The following is a 22,450-nucleotide window of genomic DNA, read 5'->3' as shown; positions in this document are numbered from 1 at the left end:
GTTGTTTTTTGTTGTTGTTGTTGTTTTTTACTTTTATTAAGTTTTATTTAAGTTCTCTCAGGTTCAAACTCATGGGCCTGAGATCAAGAATTGCATGCCCTTCTGACTGAGCAAGCCAGGCACCACCCCCTCCTTAAAGTTTTTTCAGTAGATGTTTGCATACTTGGAATAAAATTAGGAAATTTTTAATATAGTTTATATTTATATTTTTATTTTCCAATTCATATTGGCAATGCTTATGTTATTTCAAATTGTGTAAACGTGGTTTAAACTGATATAGCCACTTAAGTGGCTATATCAATTAACCTGATCATTTGCTACATTTGTAGTGGTGGAAAATTATCCTGATGGTATGGTAGGCTCTGAAGACATTATCCAAGGAGTCAAAATTGGGTCCCTAGACCAAATTAAAGTGTTGAAATTAATTCAGTTTGTGTCAATCTCAATACACAGTAAGAAGCAAGGAGAGAGATTAGGTTAAGGCATGTAGGTCCAGCAGGATAGGTGGACCACAGTACTTGTATCCTGGCTTGGGTAGTGTTCGTATATCCTGTCTATTAGCCACCATGCCCTTCCCTGCTGATGATGTGATTACAAGGACAGAACTGAGAATGAGCCAGAGGGCTCAGAAAACAGAAGATTCCTGGACCCCATACACTTGGTCTGTTGCAGGAATTCAGGAGGAAGCATTCCTGGCCACATGTGTCTCTTACCAAAGCTCCTGTTGAATGTCAAGAGCTTTTCTTCTCCCATAATACACCAACTGGGCCAGAATGGGTGTCACCAATGGGTGACCATATTTGGGTGTTTGCTCAAGAATACTGGGTGACCACTTGGTCATTCTGTCCCTTCCTATCTATGTTCAGTGCACATGCGTTCTACTTCTTTGTAGCTACCAGGTCACACAAGCTGTGTGCTTGTTTACCCTCTGTAAGTCACGTATCCTGTAAGTTTCATCCATTCATTCTCTTCTTCTCTGTAGCAGAACTGAGTATTATTGAAAGGCATGGCCAACACCCATTGTACTTGTTCTCATTGTTTAATGATGAGAGGTAATACTTCAACAGCCATCTTCGTATAAAAAGCTTTTTCAGCATTCTGGGACAGATTGCTATAAGTGGAATTACATGGGCTGAAGGAATATTTTCAGGGTTTTTAACAAGTACCGTCAGATTACTTACTTGAAGAGAGATGTAGGGGAGAATGGGCTACAACTTAACACCTAGTTGGTTTCTTTCACGCCACCCCGTCTCCAATCTCTGTCTCTCTTAGTTGTTTTTATTTTTATTTTCTCCTGAATAAGCAGAGCACAAATGGAGGGTAGATATGTGATGGCATTAATTCTCCTTCCTGCATCTGTCACATACCTTCTCTCAGGCAACTTCTCCTATGTTTTATGTGTCTGTCCAGAGATAAACTAGGGGTAGACAAATGTGCATGTATGCGTGTATTATTATATACAACTATATTTTTAAAAAAATTTTAATGTTTATTTTTGAGAGAGAGAGAGAGCATGAGAAGGGAAGGGGCAGAAAGGGAGACACAGAATCCGAGGCAGGCTCCAGGCTCTGAGCTGTCAGCACAGAGCCTGATGCAGGGCGCGAACCCAAGAGCTGCGAGGTCATGACCTGAGCCGAAGTTGCACGCTTAACCAACTGAGCCACCCAGGTGCCCCACAACTATATGTATTTTAAAGCACAAGTGATCACATACTGTTTACTTCCGAGTGTTTTGCTCTATATTTCATGGGTCTTTGCATATCAGTACTTACAGAACTGCCTATTTTTTTTAAATTTATTTTCACTTTAGAGTGTGTGTGCATGAGTGGGGGAGAGTGCAGAGGGAGGAGAGTGAAAGAATCTTAAGCAGTTTCCAGTGCCCAGCACAGAGTCTTATATAGGGCAAGATCCCATAACCCTGGAATCATGACTTGAGTTGAAATCAAGAGTTGGATGTTCAACCAACTGAGTTCCCCAGGCTCCCCTAATGGCTGCTTAGTCTTCTGTCATGTGGATGCATCATAACTTCCCTTCTTCTCTATTGATAGATATTGTTTTGGTCTCTGATATTTGGTGGGTTCTTAACATCCATGAATAAATGGTATATGGTGTATACATGAATTTGTCTATAAAGTAAAATCCTAAAAGTAGAACTAGAGATTTTACAGCTTGATGGACAATACCAAATTTTTCTGCTTCAAGGAAAGATGTAAAGGAATTCTCCTTTCTCCAATCCTGTATCCATACTGTTAGACTTTTTGATCTTTGTCTTTCCAACAGATGAAAAAGTGTCCTGCTGTAGTTTTAATATGTGTTTTTCTTATCAGTGGGGTTGAACATCTTCTCAAAGAACTCCCTTCCAGACTTGTTGCATGGTCATACTTTTGTGCCGTTGTTGTTGTTGTTGTTGTTGTTGTTGTTAGGTTGTTGGTCTCTTTCTTGTTCATTTGTTGGAAGTCTTAATAAGAAAGTTCTTTATTGTGAGAGTTGCAAGTAATTTTTCCTAGTTGATCATTTGTCATTGAACTAATATATAGTGTGTATTGCATTGAATATTTAAAGAGATTTTTTTTTTAATGTTTGTTTACTTTGTGTGTGTGTGTGTGTGTGTGTGTGAGAGAGAGAGAGAGAGAGAGATAGAGAGAGAGAAGTGGGGAGGGACAGAGAGGGAGACCCAGAATCTGAAGCAGGCTCCAGGCTCTGATCTGTCAGCACAGAGCCTGATGTGGGGCTCGAACTCATGAGCCATGAGATCATGACTTTAGCTGAAGTTCGATGCCCAACCGACTGAGCCACCGAGGCATCCCTGCCATGTACATTTTTAAAAAGGAGATGGAGTTGAATTTATCCATCTTTCCTTACATGGCTTACAGTTTCTGTGTTCTACTTGGGCCTTCCCCACTCAATGTGGAAACCTGAGACTTCCCTCTCCTCTCCCCCAGTGCTAAAATGGATTTGCTATTGTCTCTGAATCATTATCTCCAAGCTGAAAGGGTTTCAGGGATCTGTAGCTTAGATGGGGCCTCAGGTGAGTCTCCTGAAGCCAGTCCATTTAGGAATCATCTGAGAGTGTGGCTGTCTCCCAGGTGATGAATGACCCAGGTTTACTTAATGGAAAGAAGAGTCTAAGCTACTTGGAATAGTATTCACTGGGAATAGTTGGAAGCTACGTGAACTTTCATCAGGCCATTGGCATGATAGGTGGTGCTCATACAAAGCCAGCTGCTCAGCACAGCCCCTTGCAGCATGCGTGATTGACCCTCTTGGCAGTCATGGCCCTATCTGGTAAGTGGGGCCCAGAACAGCCCCTGAAGTACACTACAAAAAAGGGACCAAATCTTTGCCTTTTTTTTTTTTTTTTTCTTTTAAGAACATTGCTCTTCACATGGTAAATACTGATTGGGCAACAGGACCATGCTTGCTTGTTCTTTGATTTGTGTGGATTGGATGCCTTGATTTGAGCTGACAAACCTTGAATGTGGGGTCTTAGCCATGGTTGCTTACCTGGTGTATGATCTTGGGCAAAGCACTCAGCTTCTTTGATTGGATCTTCCTCAGAAAATGAGATATATCGATGCTGCACAGTTGTGAAGGTAAGATGAAGTAATGAGTCTGACGGTTCTCCTTCAACTGTACCTAGGCCAGGTGGGTACTTGGCCTCAAAATTTTAGGTGCACAGGGATCCATACAGAGAGGTTCGTTAACTGTGTGACCTCTTGGGCCCAGGACCATGTGTTTTGAATATTGACAAGATTGTGAAGCAGATGGTCTGTGATTCTCACGTTGTGCAGCTTTGAGGTGGGCGAGTCAGGGAAAGCTGGTGGGGCTGTGTTGCTTGGGGTCTGTCTGCTTTCCCTCCCCTCCCCTCCCAACAGTGATCCATTTGGGTCCAATTTTCATTTAGTTACGAGCTCTAATTCAAATTTTTAGACGGTAAGGATTATTTTACACATACATTTAGAGAGACTAAGATAATTAGCTGATTTTTGTTCTGAGAATATTCTTCTTCCTCACCTCATTAATTATTGAACAAGAAAGTTTGCCTCCTGTGGGCAATGCTTAGAGGATTTAAATCATGACAATATTTATGTCTTTATGGGTGTTTGCTGATATTAGCACCAGGCCTACCCGCCATCCTGGCACTCTGCCCAGGCAGGGAAGTTGGTCTTTATGTCCTGCAGTCTGTGGGCAGCTGTTCAGGACGACCCCATGCAGTGAACCTTGTGAATTACTAGGAGTTAGTGATGTGACAAGATCCCCATTCTGGTGGCTTTGAGGTTTAGGTGATTGACTGTGTGCTTATGATGTGAACCAAAATGTTTGCTGTTGGTTTTGATTAATGGGGCCTGGGCCCCATTTTAATTACCAAAGGGAAGATCTCGAATAGTAGGTAATGCCTGTGGTCAAAATGTTTTTTCCACCTAACACTTGTTTATTCATTCTGTTCTGAGATCTGAGAAAAACCTATCTACCTAAACACCCTGCATTGGCCAATATAATCTAGCAATGTTTGGTCAGAGTAGACATTAATGAAGATTAGAAAAATTAGGTCTCCTAATATGATGTGTAGAAACTGACTTTATTTTTTGATTTATTGGAGTGCACAGGTGGAGGGGAGGGGTAGAGGGAGAGAGAATCTCAAGCAGGCTTCTTGCTAAGCATGGAGACCCATATGGGGCTCGAACCCATGAACCGTGAGATCATGACCTGAGCTGAAATCAGGAGTCTGACGCTCAACCGACTGAGCTACCCAGGTGCCCCTGACTTGTAATTTATTTTTTGGTATCCTCTTGGCTTGGAATTATGTTTGTGATATTGGTAGAGGCAGTGGCCTGTATAATTTCTACTGTACAGGGTTTAAGAGACATGGGTTCTAAACCTGTCTCTACCACTGGCTGGCTCTGTGACCTTGCCTGGTCCAACAGCTCTGGGCTTGAGTTTTATCCTTTGCCCCATGGAAGCTCCAGGAGTGTAAAGGCTTGTCTGCGCAGTTGACTGCTAGGGTTTATGCAGAGTAGGTGCTCAGTAATGGTGGTGTGAGTGAGGGAACTGGTCAAGCTGATTTAATGTGGATTTCATATTCCAGGGATCCTATTCAGATACTTTCTGACCCAGTAAGGTTTGGAGTAAGACCTGAGATGCTGCATTTGTAGCCCGTTCTAGGTGATGCCTATGTTTGTGCATCACCCTTTGAGTAGCACGTTGCCTTTAGATGAGAGATAATCTGTTCTGCTTTACTTACCTGCAGATCTTTGTAATGTCTTGCTGAAGGTCAGTTTGTAAATACAACTTGTTCACTGATACTGACCAGTAGTCTCTGCGCTGTGGCTGTCGTGACCAAAAAACTGTCTGGTTTAGCTTCAGCACTGGCTTTCAAGTCTCTATTTAGTTCACTTTGCTTTAGAACATGGTCTCTAAGCAGCAGCACCTGGGAATTTGTTAGAAATGCAAATTCTGGTGGGGGGAGTGGGGCGCTTGGGTGGCTTAGTCACTTAAGCTTCCAACTTTGGTTCAGGTCAGGATCTTATGATTCATGAGTTCAAGCCCCGCACTGACAATGCAGAGCCTGCTTGGGATTCCCTCTCCCTCTGTCCCTCTGTCCCTCTCTCCCTCTCTCTCTCTCCCTCTCCCTCCCCCTCCCGTGTAGGCTTGTGCGTGCGCTCTTGCAGACTAAATGAATGAACTCATGTATTATGTGTGTGTGTGTATATGTATATATACACGTATATATATACGTGTATATATATATATACACGTATATATATACATATATACGTGTATATATATGTATATATACACACATATATATATGTATATGAAACAAACAGAAATGCAGATTCTGCGGCCTCACCCCAGAGACCTACTGAATCAGAAAACTCCAGGGTGGGGTCAGCAGTCAGTGTCTCCGAACCACCCATCCAGGAGTTGTTGATGTTTCAGAACTACTGCTGTGCTTCAAAACCTTTCAGCACGTCTGCAGGCGATGGTGTAGGCTGCTGGTGGGTATCACGGCACCTCTTTTGTTTGGCTTGTGGGTCATGAGGATATCCTGAAACCAAACAAAAGTTGATAGACAAAAAAAAGTAGGTTTTAGTGAACTTACCTGAATGGGTGGAAGGTAGAAAATGTGATGACTCTTGTTGGAAGCCATGTTTTTATGGATACGTGTTAACGTCCATTGGGCCTGATTTTTCTTACTGTTCTGGAAAAAGGGAGACAGGGTTGCCCATTGGAATCACCCGCGGAGCTTTGAAGACTATAGATGCCCACCAGAGGTTCTGATGTCCTTGATCTTGGGTGCAGCCGGGACAGCCAGATTTTAAAGACTCCCTGGGTAATTCTAGCATTTAGTGAAGATTGAGAATTCCTAGACTAAAGGAATGTATCACTTTTTTCTCTGAGTATGTTTTAAATTTATTTTTAATTTCCATGCAATAACTCCGTTGTGTGTATGTGTATGGGTTTCTGACAAACGCATAAAGTTGTGAAATCACCACCACCCTCCATTCCTAGCATTTGGTTTTCATTAACGTGCTTGTGGAGTTTTCTTCCTTAAAATGACACATGGAAACACATGACCTTCACTTGATTTCTGTCATTACTGTTCCTGTTTTGTTGTTGTTGATTGACGTTTCTGTCGGAAATCCCATATCCTGAAATTAGTGCTGCAAAACAGTTGCCTAACGCTAACTTGCTTTGTAGTTTGAAGAGCCTCTTAATTAGTGGTGTGCAGAGTTGTGAAGCATTTATAACTACAAATGGTCAGGGCCCAGTCCAGACCAGTTAAACTAGAATCTAGTATACCTGTTGGGACCCTGGCATGGGCTTTTTTTTTTTTTTTTTTTTTTTTTAAGGCTGCCCAGGTGTTACTAAGGGACAGCCAGGCTTGGAACCATTTCTCTATGATTGTCCCTTAATTTTTTTTTTTTATGTTTATTTCTGAGAGACAGAGAGAGAGAGTGTGAGCGCACAAGCAGGGGAGGGGATGAGAGAGAGAGGGAGACACTGAATCCAAAGCAAGCTCCAGGTTCTGAGCTGTCAGCACAGAGCCCGATGCCGGGCTCACATGTGTGAACTGCCAGATCGTGACCTGAGCCAAAGTTGGATGCTCATCTGACTAAGCCACCCAGGAACCCTTGATAGTCCCTTAAAATGCCTGTGATCCTAGATCATGGGTTCCGGTAAAGGTCTGTATCCCTTGTCTCAGCCCAAAGTGCTTCTGATATTCTTCTTTTTTTTTTCCTTCTGTGACACGAATCTGGGTGCATTTTTGAAAAGGATTCAAGGAAAATGACTTCTGATGATTGAGGATAGTTGAAGAGAAATGCATTTTTTATTTTTGCCTCCTTGTGAAATACTGTTGATTGGCACAGTATATCTGTTGTCGTGCCTCTTTGGACCGTGTGTGTGGAGTTTTGTAATCATGTGGATGTGTGCGTAGTGGTCAGAGGGAGGTCAGCTCACTGCTGTCCAGGCTCAGCTGTGCTTTTGTTGTGGGAGAGAGGAAAGTGATGCACGAATGCTCTCTGGCTAGGGCTTTATCAAGTTCATGAATGCTTTCCTGATCAATCTGTTGATGCTGTGATGTTGTTTTTAAAAGATGTTTTCTTTTAAAACATTCTTTTAAAACATGTCTTTCTAAAATGAGCTCCTGGGTGGCTCATTTGGTTAAGCGTCCAACTCTTGGTTTCGGCTCAGGTCATGATCTCAAAGTTTATGGGTTCAAGCCCTTTGCATTGACAGCACGGACCCTGCTTGGGATTCTCTGTCTCCCTCTCTCTTTACTCCTCCCCTGCTTGCTCTCTATCTCTCTTTCAAAATAAATATTAAAAAGCATTTTCTAAATAAATAGTATAAATAAGTAGACCCTTGATCTCTAGGACTAACAACACCTTGATTTTCAGGGGTCGGGGCTAGTCTTCCCATGGTGCTTTTTTAATCCACAAGCTGAACCAGTTTACCCAGAGGGCCTTAGTTCCTGGAAGGTGAAGTCACGCCATGCACTGTATAAAGTTAATCAAAGAAGATTGTCTCACTGGAAGCTTAGAACTTAACCATTTCATGGATAAGGCAACTGAGCCTCAAGGGGAGAAGTGATTTATTTGCTCAGTCCCTCAGCTGGGCCTTACTCCTAGCCCACTGTCCTGGATGGCTTACCCTGTGGTTGGGCTCATGCAAAAGGCTAGATGATGGATAATAAGGGTACAAAGGGTAGTTTTAAAGGGGTGATTCTATCAACGTCAAGCCTGACTGATGGCTCGGCTCCTGTACTGAGGGGATTTTTTGGGTCTTAAGAGCCCACTTCAGACATTGATTGAGGGCACCCTTTTCTTTGTATGGTATTCGGGAAGCTGCTAAATGTCTTCACTTTCTATCTGTCCAGCAACTCTGCTTTTCCCAGGCCTTAAACACCAGCCTGTCTTGGTTGTTACCCTTGGAATATTACCTCTGTTCTTGTACCGAGAGTTTAAGGAGACAGTCATTAATGGCCGTGTGGTTTTGAGCACCTAGAAGCGTTTCTACTCCACTAGCTCTCATTCCTCCAGGTTCTCTCCCTGCAAAGTCTTGTTACCAAGTGTTTTGCGTTACATGTAACAGTTTGTCCAAAACTTCGTAAGTGTGAGATTGGAACTCACCTGTGTCAGATGAATAAACTGGTGGCAAAGTTTGGAACTGGGAAGTCTTTTCAGAAAGATGTACTTCCAGAAGCAGATTCTGTCTTCTGTGGCCAGAGGGGCCTTGATAATATCCTTCCTCCTTGGTTTTACATTTGGGGTCTTACTTGGATTCCTACATTCACATGGTTCCATGTACACTTCCAAAGAGACAAAAAGAGTGAAGTTTTACCTGTAAATTAAAAGATTAAATTCTACCTTCTGACCCCTTTGTATGGGAAGTAAAATATCCCTATGTGACAGATTGAGGCCATTTGTGAATCAATAAACGTAGGACTGTCATTCTGAGAAATTGTTCAAGCTTCTGAGAACAAATGGAATGCCTTAAAAAAATATGAGAGAAGATCTATCTGATTTGATTTACTCTGGAGAGAAGGTGGGTGCTTTATAACCTGCTGATTACCATAATAAAACATCTTTATTTTTCAGGGAAACATAAAATGACAATAGACCTTAAAGTACAGTATCTTGTCACTTGCCTCTGGTGGGGAATTAAGGATGGTTCAGTTGTGATTTGTAAAGAGCATACCAGTGGAAACTAAATTTTAAGGCTAACCTCAAAGTAGAAACCATAGCTTGCTTTGGGGGAAAGAATTGATGATTTGCTCTTCCTGGTGCTTTCCCACCACCCACCCCGCCCAACCTTAGTCAAATTTTGAGTAGACCAGTTCCAAGGCAGGACTGATAAACGTGCTCTTTCAGAAGCATTTTCATGTTATACATGTATCGTGTTTTGTATGTGGAGAGAGTTGTCCTGTTCTCTATGTGCCAAGAATGGGTGGTGGGTGGGATTTGTACCTGGACCAGTGCACTTTGCTTAGTCTTTGGGGGTGGTGACTGTGGCATTTCTAACACATGCACCACTGAGTAGGCCCAGGTCTGGAAAAGCATTGTGTCCGTGTTGGGGGTGATAGTGCACCTTTAGTGGGGAGGGTTAAGAAGTCGGTACTTTGTTTCAGACAAGGGTCTCACAGAGGGTGTGATTAAAGTCAGCGTCACCATGGAGGGTGGGAGCAGGGTGAGCCCAAACCTGTCTGTCAAAAACCTGAACCCTAGGATTACTAGCCCCCTGTGGAACTGGAAGGAAGGAGTACCAGTGGATGATGGGTCATTAACTCAGGCGTTCATTCCCTCAATGGGTCAGTCGGACATCTAAACACCCACTAGCCATGAAGCTCTTTGGAGAGATTTTTAAAAGTTGAAAGTATGCTTCCTGCTGTCCATCTGGTCATCATCTTCCCCTTTGGCTTGTTTCTTCCAATAAACATAATCTGAAGAGCTTGTGTCAGGCCTGTTGTTAGGCACAGGACACTAAAAAGGTGAGCAAAAGTAAATATTTGTACTTAACTACTAGACCTCCAGCTGTTGACTGTGCAGGTATGTATAAATAGTCATACTTAAACTCAGTCCAAATGAACTCATTGTGTCCTGGGTTTCCATTAAACTTAACAGCAAAAAAATTAAAAAAATGAGTAAATGCTTCTCAAGAAGCACTCTGTAACAGTGGGGGTGGGAGAACCTAAGACCCAACCCCTATAAAATGTGGTACGTGTGCAGAGAGAGACATGTACAAGGTATTACAGGATTGCAGAGGCATGGTACCCATTTGATTCTTAGGGTGGGACAGCTTATCACAAAGGGCTTCCAGAGGGAGGGAAAGAAAGGAATGTTAGCCAGAGCCAGGCTGGTTGGGAATGTTGGCGGGTGGTGGTAAGGAGGGAGGGCCTCTCAGTCAATGCATAGGAGGTGGGAAAACAGTTGCAGTCTGGGAGCTCACTGTGGAAATCCCAAGATGTTCCAAGTTGATGGGGTATTAGGATGGTGACAAACTGGAGAGGTAAGTGGAAGCCAGGATATGGCTGGCCTTTCTGCCTGGCGGCGGTAGTTTGGATTTGATCTTGAAGGGGTTTAGGCAGCGGATTCACAGGGGCGCAGTGCGTGATCTAGTTGAAAAGACAAAATTAACACATTCCTGGGTACAGTGGCCAATGAGTTCAGTGCGAAGATTCATTGGTATGTCCCTAATGGGATGTATGGAGAAGGGGAGGGATTCAGAGATCATTCCCTGAACTTTCAGATGTGGAAACTCTGTCCTGCTGTCCCGTGGATGTTTGCTACGGTTCTTGTGGAGGACAGAACAGACACAGATGCTGTTCTTCCTCAGGTGAGGGAAGATTGGCAGGTTTCAGGAACCAGGCCATAAGTTTATGAAGTCAGAATTAGGAGGTTGACTCCCATTTTTGTCCAAGCTGGTTGACCTCATTTGCTGATGCATTTTTGGTCCTCGGGGCCAGGGCCACCAGTGAGAAGGTAGAAAGAGTCCAGATCCATTAAGAATCCACCCGCACGAGGGACTTCTGCAGCTGGGTTACAGTGATGTTTCATAATGACTATTCTCCATACTTCTGTGTATGTTTAAAATTTTCCATAATTGATCAAAATAAGAATAATACCTTCGTGGGTTTGTGTGAGAATTCAGTGAGAACTGATGCAGGTGAAGATCTTGCACAGTGCTGTGCTTGCTGTGTGTTGACCATTGCTATCACTGTCCACTCCTGGCCAAATTCCTCTTTTCCTTCCCCACTCTTCCTTCGTGCTCTTGACTTCCTTGACTTTCTTGGCCCTTTCTCTCATTTCTGTCCTTGGAATTTGCCCTGTGGATTTCAGACAGTCGGACTTTTCTGGTTTTGTCCCTGTATAGTTCTCGCAAGGCCATGCCTGTCTCTCTTCTTCTCTGGCTGATCTTGTGCAGGGAACCATCTCTACTGATGACCACCCCTAGGGTGACCACCCAGGGGTCAACATGCTTGACTGGTACTTCATGTGCCCAGATACCTCCTTGTGTATAACGTGCGTGGGGGGTGGGGAGGTGGAAAGGGGTGTTGATGGGGAGACAATGAGCCAAAGAGGCCACAGTAGATAATATCCCCCTTTATACAGTGGGTGTCTTCGTGTACTGTGATTTTTTTTTTTTTCCTGAATGTCAGATGGGTAACATCCCAATGTTGTAACAAGGTTTTAGGGAGGCACATATCACACAACGGCGTGAATACCCAGTCATCACACTTGGGAACTACGAAAGGAGCTGTAGTGTCCTATTCTTTACACATAAGTATAAACTCTATGACTCTGTGCCTGTGGACGTGATTATTTATATACTTAATACAACGTCAGGGATGCTTGTTTCCATTTTGTATTGAGCCATTATCAGTGACTTTCAACCTTTTTAACCTTCTGGCTGCTCTAGCTGCTTTGCTAAGTTGCAGATTATTTAGAAACCATTTGTATAATATACTAGGTGAAAAGATTATTGAGAAGAACTTGGTGATGAATCCTTCCATAAGAAGCACAGAATACCAGACTGGCTGGCTGGCACAGTCAGAACAGCATTTTGACTCCTGATCTCGGGATTGTGAGTTCGGGCCCCATGTTGGGTGTAGAGATGACTATAAAAAAGAAGTAAATTTAAAATACAAAAATGCATAGAATACTTATGACTTGGGAAGTGCAGTCGTGGTGGAAGGCTTTTCTCACTTGTTTATCGGTAGGATGTCCTTTTGAAGTAAGTGGTATCTCCCTTTTACTTAACCATTGTCATACACCAAATATTATTCTAGGATTCTTTTGCCAACAAAAGAAAACTGACCCTGAACTGGTTTAAACCATAAAGGGAATTGAGTGGTTCTTTTGACTGAGAAATCCAGCCATGGGATGGACTTCAGGTATGATTTGTTCCGGAGATGCATGCTTGTATTGGGGATCTAGTCCATGCCTCTAGGATTCTCTTGACTCTACTTTCCTCTGTATGTTGGCCTCTGCCACACACAAGCTGTCTACAACTCACTGAAGCACAAATACCCTCAGGAGGTCTAGGTCTTAGGAATGAGTGCTTACATCACCCCTGGAAGAGCCCACCAACTTTGAAACAGGGAAAGTGGAAGTCTTGACATGGACTAAAGCTGGAGGTTGAGGTTGTGTGTCTGCCTTCCACCATTCCTTGTGCCCAGGGGAATGGATGCCACCACTGGGCTAGACCCTAGGATTTGCACCCCAAAGCTGAGAAATGTAGTCAGTCTCTGCAGAAGCGCAAATGCAAGCAGAGAGTGTTAAGAGGAAATGAGTACTATGGAGGCCACTCACAGGTGTCCACTCCAGGGACTGGCCTGGGGTTTGCATGCAGTGCTCTCTATCCAATTTCAGAGCCTTTTAATCCATCTGATACCTCCTTTAAAGTGGTGTCTCCAAAGCACTATTTGATAACCTTCACGCTCAGTGTTCTTGAGGAAGCCTTGTGTCTTGGTCTTTTGCACGTTGCTGTCTAGGAGCATGACTTTGTCCACATCATCTAATTGTTGAAGAACTCCATATGCTCAACTCTGCAATAAGGTGGTTGGGCTCTATTAATTCATCCTATATTTACTGAATACCAGTTATGCCAGGCTCTATGTTGGGGACTGTAGTTATCATTGTATCTAAGGTAGACATGGTCTCTGCTGTTAAGGGGCTTATTGACGAGTGGGAGGGACAGGCATTAATTAAATGGTGTAAGATGGAACGTCTGATACATGCCTGGCCCTTGGCAAATAGTTTTCACTCAACGATTAACTACACACATGCATGATTTTATGCTGTGTTCAGTACTCCTGTGGGGAGCCTTGAGAGGGAGGATTGCAAGGAATGAGAAGAGAACTCAGGATGGGGTCTTGGGAATGTCCACGTGCAAAGCCTGGGGATGGTGTGAAGGGCGTTGTGGGCTTTTTGAGTGTCTACCCTATGGGAAGCTGATGTCCTTCCAGCCCTAACATTCCCAGATTTAATGAGGAGTCCTATCTGGCTCCTTTATGCTCTTTCTCTCTAAAAAAAGAAAATAATGAGGAAAGTTACCTGTAGTGATCTTGGTAGTTGTTAGAATTTGTTACTCCCTACCTGAACCTGTTCTTCTTAATGTTAAATACTCCAGGATGTAAATTCCTTCAAAATGTTCATTGAAGACTGGATAAAGAAGGTGTGGTATATATGGATACAATGGAATATCATTTACCCACAAGAAGGAAATCCTGCTCTTTGTACCAACATGGATGGACCTTGAAGGCATTATGCTAAGTGAGATAAGTCCAGACAAATACTATCCAATCTCACTTATGTTCAGAATCTATTAAAGCTCAACTCCTAGAAACAGAATAGAATGGTGGTTGCCAGGTGTTGGAACATGGAAGAAATGGGGAGATGTTGGTCAAAGGGTACAAACATTCAGTTATAAGAGGAATGAGTTTGGAGCATTTAATGTACAGCATGGTGATGAGAGTTAACACTGTGTTACAATGAAGTTTCAAAAAAATATGTTCCTTGCTTTTCTAGGCCTTCTAAAAATATGAAAATGTTCTAGAAAGTGGAAAGCTCTGCCCTGTATCAGGTGTGTATTGGGTGGTCCCAGCCCAGCTTGGTGGCTCTTCACTAGTCCCCATTCTGTCCTGGAGCTCACAGCACCTCTTTCTTTTCTGAACTCACAGTGCTGGTGCTTTCTGGGACATCTCTGTGTCTAGCATCTTTTCATGAATCTTGACAAATTCTCTAAGCAATGAGAACCAGGAAGGAAGACCTCCGGTTTACCATGTATTCCTAGAACAGCTTCTCCCCACAAACACCCAGAAGGAAACCCTGCACAGCATAGACACAAAGGGTCATGTTTTCCTGAAAAGGACAAACCTCTGTTCCATAGCCTTGCAACTCTTCCAGGCTCTGATCTGCTTTGGGACATATGTCATTTCTTTGAGCATCCATTCCTAAGTTAACCTTCTACCCTCTGATCATCAATTTTTTTGGGAGAAGCGCCTTTATAAAGGAAGTTTGAGTATAGTTACCAAAACAAACAAACAAAATCTCCGTGGAGATTTAGAGGAGGCCTCAGGGAGCAGCTCACTGGATGTTAGGGCTTCTCTTTTATTGGCTGATGTGTATAGGAAAGTTGCGGGGTGAGGGACAGTATAATACACTTCTTTGCTCTTTCTTCCACATTGTTGAAATAATGATTAAGATACTGGGGGAGTCCGCATTCTTCTGTAGAGGAGGAAAGAGGGAAAGAGTGGGGGGAAAGGCAGATAAATAGGGCTGGAAACATCTCTAGTGAGGCAACCTCTTTGTAACCCCATATTTGCATAGTATGCCGTGTGTGTGTGTGTGTGTGTGTGTAGATGTGTTCTTGCTTGACTTTGCTGGCAGACTTCCAGACATAGCAGAGGCTGCAAATATTTTTGGCAAATTGGCACATCCTTTTTTTGTGCTCAAGCAACTCAGGAACAGTTGTGCCCTGTTGCCAGACAGAGGCCTTCATGAAATCCACGTTGCCTTGTGCACAGGGGAAAGAGAATCATCCAACAGGCCTCATGCAACCTAACCTGCTTGGGCGTATTAACAGTGCCCTGTTGTGACTAGGCACTCTTACTTGTTTAAGACATAATCAGAATGTCAACTGTAAGCTAAGGGTGTTTGTGTCCTAGATGGATCTTGTAGTTCTTTCAGCGTGCTTTGAAAAGAACACCCTGGGAGGACATGGCTATCCCGGTGAATCCCAGGTCTTGGGATTTTGTTTCCTTTCTGTATGTGCTGATTCTGTCAAATAGTAGAGCCAGCCAGGCAGGACATTGGGTGGGGCTGGAACATTCTGGAAAACTGGAAACTTGATGAAGGGGGAACAGCTGTTGCTTCTTCTGGGGGAAGAGCAAGTCCTGTGATATGAGGTGTGGCTGGTTGACTGGCGGACAATGTAAGGAGGCAGGTAGGGACTGACTTCAGTCCTCATGGACTCTGAAGGGAATTCTTTTCTGACCTGTTGGTGACCTAGAGAAGCAGTTGCTGCAAACCACCTGGCTTCATGGAAATAGATTCTTGCTGGGGACTTATCCTTCAAGACAAAACCACACAGTTGAGGTGAGGCATGGCTGATCTACCTCTGTGTTGGATTCATGGAATGGATTTCAAAATGTGGATAGATTTTTGGGGCAGTTGATTTGGTGTTCCCTTGATAGAATAGCACCTATTTTAGTTCGACCCTCTGCTTTTGTCATATTAATTTTGGTTCTTTCATTTCTTGCCCCACAGATGTGAGTGAGCCGGGGAGATGTTTTATAAAAGAGAAGCAGAGAGGAAGGTGGAATTTGGACTGTTCTGTCATGAGATAGTCTTTCTTTTTTCCTTTTTTTTTTTTTTTAAGTTTATCTTGCGAAAAAGAGACAGAGATAGAGACAGAGAACAAGTGGCAGAGGGGCAGAGGGAGATGGGGAGAGAGGATCCGAAGCAGTCTCTGTGGTGACGGCAGAGAGCTGAATGCGGGGCTCAGACTCACGAACTGCAAGATCATGACTTGAGCCAAAGTCAGACACTTGACTGACTGAGCTACCCAGGCATCCCAGGAGACCATCTTTCTGACGTCACTTTGTCCTAAGGTTTGCTCTTTCTGTCCAGGTGCCAGGACAGGATAGAGGGCCCCTTAGCACCCAGAGCCAGTGAGAGTCTGAGCCATTGATGGCTTGTGAAGCCATTTTGGTACCATGGACAATGTGGATGGAGGAGTGAAAACAGACTGGTCATTCCACAGGGTCAAGGCAAAGTCCCTAAGAGCAGGGGATGCTTTGGGCACCATCTCTCATAACCACGTGAGTAATGATAAAGTGCAATTTTTAGAGCATTTACAGACCTGAGCATCTAGAACTAAATGCCTTGTGGTAATGTGATAGGCAGAGATTGTGAGAGGAACTATGCTTCAGTCCATAGACTTTTGATCTCTTATGTCATAGTTCCTTTACCAGTCCCTGCAGACTAACTAGAATCCTCAGAATCTAGTTAGGGCTTAGGAAGAGGACAGTTGTTACTCAGGGAAGAGAGAGGATGAAGAAACAGTATTGAAATGGTGGCTCTGGCCATTTGTCACAGAAACTATTGGTCATTGAGGGGACCATTACCTGTTAATTAACTCTCAATCATTATAGATAAGTGTATCTTTAAGGTATGGCTTTACAGATCATTTATAGTGGTTTAAATTTCGTCAGGTAGCCCTTCCATTTCTATAACCTGTTGAAAACACGTTGAGGTGCTATTAAAAATAACTCCCAAGTGGGACCTCAAAATCCATGTGCAGGTAGATCTGTCACTCCACACATAGAAGGGTTGGACCTTGAGTGGGCCAGGGTAATAACCCTTCTCTGGCTATATCGACATCTTTGTTGCTTGTATGGGTGTGCACACACCTGCACACACACACCAATGCCAAAACCACACTTAATTGACCTTTTCCCATATTCCTGTTGTCATCCTCAATGAGAATGGTATTTGGCCCTGACAACGTTTCTCAGTTTATTCATTATCTCCTAATCATTTTTATAATGGTGATAAGTCTTAATGTGTTTATTTCATGCCCCTCATTTAAATCTTACTGACCTATCCCCAGGCCCTCTAAAGGGATCTGGGGTTACAACTGTGAAAGTGGACATAAAAATCTTGGAGAGGTGATCACAGCCTGTTGTTGTTTGGATGCCTGGGGCTGTGCCTACATGTTTCTCAATCTATTCTGGTCTTTCCCTACCATGATTTTATACATAGGTTTGAAAGGTATGAGACTATACTTTTTATTTATTTAAAAAAAAAATTTTTTTTTTAACGTTTATTTATTTTTGAGACAGAGACAGAGCATGAACGGGGGAGGTCACAGAGAGAGGGAGACACAGAATCTGAAACAGGCTTCAGGCTCTGAGCTGTCAGCACAGAGCCCGATGCGGGGCTCGAGCCCACGGACCGTGAGATCATGACCTGAGCCGAAGTCGGACGCTTAACTGACCAAGCCACCCAGGCGCCCCGAGACTATACTTTTTAGAACCCAGAGTTAGTCTGCATCTTCTGTGGAAGGTCTTCAGTGATCTGTCGATGGGAAGGCAGCCTGATAAATTTCTGATCTTCATTCAGCTGTTACTGCCACTCTGGTTGTGAAATGTGACAGGACCATGGCCAACTGTGTAATGTTGAAATATGTTCCATCTGAAATTCCTTTCTATCCTCTACATTGCTATGTGAATTAAGAGGTTATGACTTGCAGTGATCAGGAGGCTTAAATCACATTTTGAATTTGCCTAAAGAGGATTTATTGGTTTTCTCCTAATCACAAGACATTGGGCAAGGGGGCCACTTACAAGGGGTTGCAAGGGTATAGAGAGCTTACATTTTAGTGCAAGACTGTGTTTGTGAAAGGGTACTTAAAAGTATAAGGTAGAACGTGGATGACAACTAGTAAGGGTGATGTAGTCTAGGTGGCAGTGCAGAAGTGACCAGGAAACTGGGGTCCTGGATGTCTGCCCTCTGAGAGCGTAGGATTCCAACCTGAGTCAAGAAGAACAGACAGAATAAGAATAACTGAGAACAAGGGAAGAAACTTTTAGGGTAAGGCCACACATGAGTGTGGAGGTGGGAATGGGTGAGAATGTTTGGGACTGTGTACAGAGTCTTGGAATGGTGGATTTATGTGTTAAGAGAAAAGTGAAAGATCAGGTTGAATGATAGGAGTGGACATCTATCCTGCTACTTGGGCCAGTAGAAAACCCAATTTAGCTTAACCCGTTGAGATAACATATTGGCTTAGAAACAGAGAAAAGGCTCTCTTTTCAGGTTGCAGGCATGCTTCTCCAAGGTCTGCTTTTCTCTCCCTAGATGTCTTCATATTGATAAGATGGCTGCCAGCAGCAACCGAGGCTACATGCTTTTCTGTTTACATGTGTAATAATCAAAGGACCTGAGCTTTGCTCTCGCTGGTCCAGTCTTAACCATCATGGCAGGCAGGGGAATGCCATGTGCTTAGGCCTGGGTTTCTGCATGTCCCACAATTGAAATAGAGATGAGGTTGTACTGATGGGTTTATGCCAGTAAGGGTCAACCTCTGGAGCACAGTTTGGGGCCCATGACTCCAAAGTCCTGTGGCTGCGGTATAGTGATTTCCCAAAGGAAAATCAATAAAACTAGAAAGGTCAGAGGACAGGTTGACAATGAAAAAAAAAGTCAATTCCATCTTTAAATTGGGGCAGCTCTGATTTGTAAGGTAAATGATCTTGAGTTGAATCTAGACTTTATAGGCAGATCCTCTTGGCCTGATGACAACATTTGTCTTGGCTTTTGATGAGAAGAATGTTTAATTATCATCTGCTCATGCCCAGAAGAACTTATCTGGTGACCAGTCTTCCTTCTTGCCCCATCATCTCTTTTTGCTCCTCACAAGGGGTGTGCATGCTCACCGAGCTGGCTTGTTTGAGATTGTACAGAGTGCCAAACTCCAGTGTCTCTGCAGAACTACCTCTCTACCCTGTAGGGCTCCCTGAGAGAGATACCCTGCTCACTTAAGATTGCTCTGTTGGAAGTTATCCAGTTGAATCTATCTGTTCACGTTAACACTAATCACAAATTGGGTAGAATTGCTGAAGTTTGCTAGTGCCATTCAGAGGCAGGCCATCCATCCATCCATCCATCCATCCATCCATCCATTTATTCAACAAATGGGTATACTTGTGATGTGCCAGGAGCTATGCTGGCCACTAGGGATGAACCCGGGTATAGTGCACAGTCCCTACCCTTGAGCTCCCAGTCTGGTTGGGGAAGCCAGGAAATCCACAGTTCTACTTTTATGTGGTACATGTCCTATGCAGTACACTATGGAAGTTTAGAGAAACAGTATGTCTCTCAACTGGAGAATTAAGCTTAAGGAGGATGCTTAAAACCAGTTTAGAGGTTAAGGTTAGGCAATTAATAGGTGCTTAAAACAGAGGGAATTGTGATAAATAAAAGCTACAAGGGTGGTATTGTCAGAAAGTCATGGGTGTTCCTCTGTGGCTGGAGCTGGAATCCCCCCTACCCCCCATGTTAGTTAAATTCTAGTTAGTTAACATACAGTGTAATACTGGTTTCAGGAGTAGAATTGAGTGTGATTTATCATTTACAAAACCCAGTGCTTGTCCTAACAACTGGCTGGGGCTATAATTCTTGAAACAAACAAACAAAAACCAAAAAAAACACAAAAAACAAAAAACAACAACAACAACCCAAAAAACCCAGGAGGTGGAATGGAAATGCAGACTCCCAATTCTTCCATCCAAGATTCTAATCTGCAGGTCAGGAGAGTGGTCTGGGAATACCATTTTCATCTCCAGCTCCTTGGGTGGTTCTGATCCTGGTGGTCTGAAGAGTACTGGTTTAGAGGGCTTTGTGCAGGCGCAGGGCCACAAACGTAGGCTGGAAAGGGGGGAGAGCAGGAGCTGGAGTGGCCAGAAGGGTTGCAGAAGGGTGGAGGAGAATTTTTGGATCTGCGTGTTCCGTAGGATCCTGGAGGAAGTTGAAGGCCTTTGGCAGCAGAGGATATTTAGAGCAGGAAATAATACCTTAGGCTTATTTATGCACAATTGAGCTAAAACATCTTTGCAGAATTAAAGACTGGTGAAGGAATCACTTGGCTCTAAACTCATGCTGCTGAGAATTCAGGTTCCAAGCTTAAAGTGCAGTTCTTGGTCTGCTAGCCTGTCTCCCAGTTGGGAATTACTTACCCTTATTATGTTAGCACAGTGATTTTGTAATGCTCTTGAGTAACCTTGGAGGCCACTCTACAAATTACTTGATTTATTATTTAAAAACAGGATTGATTCAAGACTGAATAAATGTGTAATATTGAATCCACGTGGGGGAGGCAGTGAGGGAGGTGTGCAGCATTTATCCAGTTAAGGGTGTTTGCAGACCATATATGTTGGGTGGGTCTCTTTTTCATAGAATCATTAAGACTTAGACACTTAAAAATTTTTTTTTAATATTTATTTTCGAGAGAGAGAAAGAGAGACTGCAAGTAGGGGAGGGGCAGAGACAGAGGGGCACAGGATCTGAAGCAGGCTCCAGGCTTTGAGCTGTCAACACACAGCCCGACGAGGGGCTCGAACTCAGGAATGAAAAAACTGCGAGATCATGACCGGAGCTGAAGTTGGACACCTAACCGACTGGGCCACCCAGGGGCCCCCAGACTTAGTAAGACATTTTAATTGTCTTCTTCAAACAAGGTAACTCTCAAACCCTCACCGGTTTCTGGCTTAGCCTTGGGCAGTTGGCTATACATGGCTTTTTACTTGTTCTTAAAACAGAAAATAGATTTCAGACTGGCTCTCTGTTGTACATTATTGTTGGAGTTAACCCAGTTACCATTCCAAGCTCCGTGGGAATGACTGTAGAAGTCCCACTTCTCAGTGTAACTTAGAACTGCTTTGCATCTCCATTGGGGTTTGATAAGATTTCATTAGTTAAATTTGAACATCAAGGGCCCCCCAAAATAAAGTATGAGCTGTTCCATCTATTTATGTTAGGCATGAAAGTGTACATTGATAGAAGGTGCAGGAAGTTACATGTAAAAATCTGTATATGGACAGTAGTCCTCCCAGGACTTCTCACTACTGGCAGTATTGACATTTTGGACTAGATCATTCTTTGGGATCATTCATTTTGGCAGCGTCCCTGGCCTCTACCCACTAGACCCAATTGTGACAGTCAGCATTTGTCTGCAGATATTGCTAAATTGCCCCTGGAAGCAAAATCACCCCTGGTTAAGAACCACCGAATTAACAGACAAAAAGGTTTTTCTGGATATGTCTTTACTCTGCTATCCATCTATTTTTTGAGAATTTTGTCGTAACTTTTAAAAAGCCATATAGTTGACGATAATTACAGGCAGATCCCATATTTGCGGGTTTGCCTACTTGCTAAACTTGATTGGCAAACCGAAAGTCATGACTGTAGGCACTTTGACGGTCAGTCTTGGACACCCACGTGTGCAGAGAGGCAAAAAGTTGGAGTCACCTCCTGCATCTGTTCCCGGCTGAGGTCAAACAAGGTGATGCTTTTTTCAGCTCTCTGACTGTAAACAAGTGTCCTTTTCAGGGCCGATTGAGTGCCACATTTTTCAGATTTTTGTGTTTTTTTTTTTATTGGTGATTTTGATTTTGAAATGCCCCCCAAGTGTAGTGTAGTGTTGTCTAGTGTTCCTAAGTGCAATACGGCTGTTCCATGCTTTATAGAGAAAATACATGTGTTAGATGAGCTTCCTTCAGGTGGGAGTTACAGTGGTCTTGGCTGTGAGTTCAGTATTAATGATAAATCTAGAGGTCTTTAAAAAGAAACACAGATAAAACCAGGCCATGGTTTGATCAGTTGATGAAAATGTGGTGACCGGAGGCTCCCAGGAATCTAAAGGCCCGTATTTTGCCTGGGAGGAATGGTCCAGTATTGGCCAGTTCAGGGTTAGTGGTGACTTTGTAAGAATGTAACTACTGCACCTAATGGGAATCAACTGTACTGTTGTTTAGCTACATTTCTAGAGCCTGCCTTTTAAAGATGTAATACGGTAAACGTATTAAGCTGGATTGCTGTTCTTGTAAAAAATGACATAGCCACATTATGGAAAACTTACAGAATAAATAATTGGTGAGTCAATGGATATAAATATTTTGAAAGCTCTTGCACACCTCGTGGAAAAAGGTTGTACTGATTTATGGTGCCACAAGCCATTGACTTTTCCATTGGATGTCCTTGTCGTTGCATCTTTGCCAGCGTTTTGCATCTGTCTTATTTTTAAAATGACAAGATTGTTAAAAAAAAAAACAAAAACAAACTTCCTATATATCCTTTAAAAATAGGATGTAACAGTCTCATTATTACCTTTTCCCACTTTTTCCTCAAGAATGCTAAGAATTTGGAATAGGTCCTTTCAAGCCT

General features: G+C 43.2%; 1 protein-coding gene and 1 non-coding gene across 2 annotated transcripts in view; one reads left to right on the top strand and one right to left on the bottom strand.

The window, feature by feature from the left end:
- Positions 1-22,450, top strand: part of TLN2 (talin 2) — a 438,974-nt gene that overhangs the window by 123,481 nt on the left and 293,043 nt on the right. The window lies entirely within an intron of this gene.
- Positions 11,656-11,759, bottom strand: LOC132670664 (small nucleolar RNA U13). Its single transcript, XR_009606881.3, has one exon. It is a non-coding gene; the product is annotated as a small nucleolar RNA U13 (small nucleolar RNA).

Source organism: Panthera onca, chromosome B3 (assembly GCF_046562875.1).
Source record: "Panthera onca isolate mPanOnc1 chromosome B3, mPanOnc1 haplotype 2, whole genome shotgun sequence".
Lineage (NCBI taxonomy): Eukaryota > Metazoa > Chordata > Mammalia > Carnivora > Felidae > Panthera > Panthera onca.
Note: the sequence above shows the minus strand (reverse complement) of the source record. Positions and strands in the feature narration are given on the sequence as shown.